This window comes from Choloepus didactylus, chromosome 4 (assembly GCF_015220235.1).
Source record: "Choloepus didactylus isolate mChoDid1 chromosome 4, mChoDid1.pri, whole genome shotgun sequence".
In the NCBI taxonomy this organism is placed as follows: Eukaryota; Metazoa; Chordata; class Mammalia; order Pilosa; family Megalonychidae; genus Choloepus; species Choloepus didactylus.
Window position 1 is genome coordinate 25,646,685 of NC_051310.1, and position 6,000 is coordinate 25,652,684.

Sequence of the window (6,000 nt, forward strand, 5' to 3'; positions counted from 1 at the left end):
TTACAAATATGTTTTTGATCCACTCATTCTATTTCTTCTTCAAAATATTGTGGTTTTCAGTCTCTATTGTTCATATAGACCCACTTATGAAAGAAACTAGAAAGTGACAGCCAGCACCGACTTCCTAAGTCTTGGATAAGAATACTGAATTGTGATGGTCTTGAGAAATTCATGTTCATTTTCTTTTGCTTTGAACTAACTACTTACATTAAAAATTTGTTAGGGACAGCTAGTGGAACATTCTAGAGTGTCAGAGTCTTACTATGTGTGGTAAGACAGGCAAGGATCAGTTATGAAATAGGAAAATGGTGTCTTAAAGTTCTTCATTTCTACTATCTCCCTTCATAACATCCCTTTTGATCTTTAAAATTGTTCTTCTCCTACCAAATGCTAGACAAATCCTTGATACTTTATTAACTCAAAATTCAGACTGCATAAAAACAGACTTTTTTTTTTAAATGCAAACATCCCCCTTAAATCTATGGTCATAATATGTTTAACCTAATTCACAGACAAAATTACATTGTAGGTAATAATTATAGAAATATTAATGATAATAGCTAACATTTAATGGGCTCCTAGTATAGACATTTTCAGGTATTATAAAATTATCTCATTTAATCTTCATAATAACTATTTGAGATACACAATATTATTAAACTCATTTTACAGTGTTGAAAGTGAGGTTTAGTAGGTTAATCACTTTGCCCCAAAATCATACTACTAGAAGTTATTATATTTTGGAGTAGGAATAAAGAAATCTCATAGATTGGAGGTTTCCAGATCCTCTAGTGAGTGAATAAAAAATCTGATGAATGGATGAATTACGTCTGTAGTTCTGAGTGCATCATAGGGAGATCAAGTAAGTTACCAAGCATTTCTGGAAGCCCTAAGGCAGCCCGGGGTAGAGTTGATGTTTGATGTTTGCTGTCCCTTGCCCTCTTTTTCTGTCAGAGCACTTTTTCTCCATTCTGCTGCCTGCTCCCTGCTCCCACCTTGCTTTCCTTTCTGCTTTGAATACTAGCACTTACTTTGGATTCTATACTGTTTGCTCTCAAGTCCTGTTTGAAGAAGCTACAGTCAATGTCAAAATTTGTACATAAAGCCTTAACAATTCACAAGTGTATTTTCATGTTAAGAAGATCATTTTAAAGCCTAGCACAACATTTCAATCCTAATGAACTAAAGGATTGATTAAATTTCAGATCTGTATGATATCATGAAAGAGAACGCTTAAACAAGCATCATTTGTAATTACACCTTGTTGGTACTGCCTACCCTAATCATTCATAAAATGTATCTACTGAATCTCTACCACAAGCTATAAACTAAATTTATTGTTTAAAAATAAGCCTGCAAAATCCTTGCCCTCTTGAGTGATACAGTTGGTCAGGGAAGCAGAGATCTTATAGAAAGTATCAAGTTTATAAAAGGTGAGGAATGTCAGGGCAGATGAAGTAGGGGGCTACATGTTTTTTACTTTACGCTGCGAGCAAAAGGAAAAGAGGAAAAAAAAGTAGGAGACAGGCTAAAGAATGGGAACAATTTAGAGGAATGAGGCATCCAGACTTCCTTTGTCACGGGAGAAGGCACATGGCCAGAGTCTGCTGGTCCTTCTCTCCTGGGTTTAGCTTATAGTTTCAGTGGCTTTCTCTCTTTGCATCTCCAGAGAAATTTCTAGATTTATCTCTTAGTTTCTTTAAGCTGGGTTTAATCTGTCTTTTTTCCTCTCATAAAGGACTCAAGCAAGGGGATTAAGACCCATCCTGAATAGGCTGGATTACATCTCCATGGAAACAACCTAATCAAAAGGTCCCACCCAACAATAGGTCTGCCCCCACAGGGATGGATTTAGAGAACATAGCCTTTCATGGGGTACATAACAGATTCAACCCAGCACATTCCTTTTTGACGACATCCTGTCAGAATGGAAATCAAGTCAAACAGAACCTTTTGAGTTAAGAGATAAAAACAAAATGTCATGCTGAATATCTTCCTTGAGAGTATAAATGATGGTGGTACACAGGGGAAAGTGAGGTGTAGAAATGCTGACAGTTTTAACTTAAAGTAGTTTTACTTTTAATGGATTAGAAATATTCAAACTATCAAGGCAAAACACTTATTTGAATTTCCTCATTGGTAACAGAAAAAAAATAGTGAATTTTGTTCTGAGTCTTAACTGGAATATTGACACTTCGGAGGCACAAAGTATTGCTATCTTGCTGAAACTAATGAGCTTTGAGTTTAGTGGTTTAAATGAAACAAAAATTTATTTCTCACTCACATAATTGTCCAAGATGGACATACCTGGTTGACAAGTAATGTTGCTCCATGTGTTGATGGAGGAACTAAATTCCTTCTTGTGGCATCAGTTTTCCCTGGATCCTCAAATCCTCCTGCATCCAGTTGATGAGAGGCAAAAAAATGCACTAGGGAATGAGCACTCCACTTGAAAACCTGGCCCAGTAGTGGAATATCTTATCACTTCCATTGGCATTTTCGTGGTGAGAACCCTATCCTGGATGCAAGAATGGTGAAGGTGCAGTGAAAAGTGCTGGGAATTATAATTCCTGGCTGAGTGACTGCTTCCTGGGGAAAACTCTGCATAGTGGAAGGAGGAGCACAAATTTTGATGGCCATTAGCCATCACTTATAAGGAGGTATATAAAAAGTCATGGTGTCATGAAATGTATAATATGACATGTTAGACACATTTTTAAGAAGTTATACATATGTCCAAAGTAGCTGTCTCATTTATCTATTGCCATTTTAACGTTATTTAAATATCAAAGCCACTTTTGAGATTTCATCCACATCTTCAACATAATCTCTTAGAAACCCACAAAAGTGGCCTCTTTTCAATTTTTCAATGTGAATTTGAATTGTAAGAGTCATTTTGGGTAAATCTTGAGATTGAAAACCTCTTTATGCAAAACTGAGAGCAGATTGACAATGGTGATGTGGCTGACCATGTACTTTAATTGTGATCACTCCATGTTTCCTCTTTGGACACGTTCTTCCCTCTTCCTGTGTACAGCCACATCCTCCATGTAGTTAATCTTATTCTTCTTTCAGCTCTCGCCCTCCACACTGCACAGGAATTTCCTCTCTGACTTCCTGAATAATGTCAATTCTCTCTGTTACACATAAGGTCATGTACCACCCCATAATAGTATTTATCACAGTTGTGACGTTTCATTTCATTGTATTTCTTCTAATTAGTGTCTGTCCATCTCCAGATGGGTAGGCTGTAAACTCCATTGAAAACAGGGATTTTGAAGCAACTTCTAGTTGTTCTCTAACATCCATCCTCTAGTTCAATATTAGGTCTAGAATCACTGAATTTTAGTTGAATATTTGACTACATAGAAAAATGATTAGAGAGAGGTTTGACAGTGTTACAGATTTTGAACCCAGATGGCTTATATTTGAAAATTGATTTCAAAATTCACTCACTAATTACTGGAAGATATAAACACTATATAATTAATATAATTATTATACCTAATAATAATAATGCATTTTGAATATTTACTTAAAGCTAGCAGTGGCCATGTAACCAAGTTATGACCAATTGGCAAAGAATAGACATGACAAATTTCTACTAAGAAATTAAAAGAGGTAATAAAAAGTGAAAGACACTCAAGACATTTGCTAATGTTAAGGGTAAAACAGGTAATTCAGAGCAATTGTCCTACCGAAGATAGCTAGAACACAGACAAAATATGTGCATAATCATCTTAAAAGCACAAAAGCATTAACAAGTTAATGAGGGATAACCACAACAAATGTAATCCAGAAAACTGGAACACAGGACAATAACATTAGCACTCAACACTCTTTTTGTCTTGAAGGCATCTGCTGATAATAAGAAGGAGGAGAAGGAGGAGATTTTGAAGCTAAATTGATGTTGGTGGCATCACAGAACATGCGGACAAATGAGTCAAGTAACCATTAAGCAATTTCCAATAAACTTGGGGCTTCAAAGTCAAACCCAAATGATAAGAATCAAAAGGAAATAAAACAGCCCTTAGATAAACTTGAGGTTTGTTTTCCTACAATATTGGTTGTGTGGAGAACTGCAAGCTTTGAATTTGGATTAAGATGATTTTAGACTGATTGAACTGCGTTGTTCAGAAAAAGTGAACAAAAATCCCCACCCCACCCCACCCCACTCCCCCCAGAGGTACTACTATCATCCTGGACCTCAAATGATGTTTACAAATATATTTTTCCCTTCATAGTGAAAGGTGAAGAAAGAAAATAGATATAATAGAAAATAAGTCAAAATGAGTGAAAGTTGGTAAAAATTCAAACAGAAAAAGACCAATATGTCTTGATATATTGAGATTATTAGCCATAAAATGTAAAACAACTATGGATATTAGCTTAAATAAATTAAAGAAAAAAATTGTCAGTTAATTGAAAACTACAACTGTATCATAGCAGATCTAAAATTCTATAATAAGAAAATTTAATAAATATAAAATTCGTAGTTGAACTTAACTGTGTACTAGACATATCAAAAAGAGAATTTGAGAAGTAGAAAATACTTCCAAAACAACTAAACAGAGTGGTACAAAACATGCTAAATTAAATAAGAAATGGAAAAGAAGATGAGAGATATAGTAGACACAATGAGAAAGTTGAAAATAAGTATAATTGAAGTCACAGAGGAAGTGGAAGGAGGGAATGGAGCAGAGGAAATATTTAACAAGATAGTGATCAAGACATGCAACAATCTAGATTTAAGAAACCAATGCCCAGATTGAAGAGATAACATAATTTCAAGCAGGAAAAAAAAAATAAAAACAAGTCAACAAAGATATATTGTTGTATATATAGTATATATATATAGCCAAACTTCAGAAATCAAAACTGAAATTTTTAAAAGGTACAAAAGAAAACCAGATTAATGTCAAAGAAACAGTGTTGAAACTAGCAAATGACTTAAAATAACACTGGAGGCCAAAATATTTTAGAAAGATATGTTCAATTAGCTGAAGGAAAATCATTGCCCATGGCAGAAAAACAACCTTCCAATTGAACTCAAAATAAAATCATTTCTCACACACACACACACACACACACACACACACTCCAGAAAATTCACTACAGCAGGCACATGCTAAAGGGAATTCTTACTAAAAAGAAATTTTTTTTTCCAGATAGGAAGCCATAAAAAAACAGAGAAAAGGGGGGAGAAAAAGTAAAGATTGACATAATTGAAATGAACAGTGACTCAATCAGTTAATATTTTATTGGCTCTCTGTGTGTGTGTATTATGACAAACAATAGCATGCATATAAGTGGTTTGAGGAGACAATAGAATTTATGTGTTTAACACCTGTGTTATCTGGAAATATGATAAAATTACAAGTGGCATTGCCTTTGATAAATTGATGATACTTTTATTTGTTTTTAATATTTAGGGCAACCATAAAATAATTTAAAGAGAATGCATAACTTCCAGAATACTGGAAGAGAAAACAGATTGATACATGTATCTATTAACCTATAGAAGACTAGAGAATAGAAAAAAGGAAACAAGAATAGGCAGGGCAAAGGGAAATCTTAATGTAAGATGTTGGTATCTATCATAACATTCAAAATTAGAATATTAATAACCAAGTAATGAAAAAATTGTAATATTGGATTTTTGTAAAACCCTTCTTAATGGTATTTATTTAAGATGCATCTAGAACATTATCATACTTCATGGTTAAAAGTAAAAATCACCTCTGTACCTATTTAACCTAGTAAAAATAGACTATATCCATCAAGAGTGGTTAGATTATCATTAATTTCAAAAGCTCAATGTCATTAAAGGACATAAAAGAATAAAAATCTCATTCCCACTATAAGTCTAATCAGAGTGCAGCTCATTGTAGTCAATAAGGAAGTTAGTTTAAAGGAAGATTCAACTTGACAGTTGCTTCCATTGTCACTACAGCAGTTGGAAAAGAGCATGGCAAATCGTGCAGTGTCTCAAAGAACTGC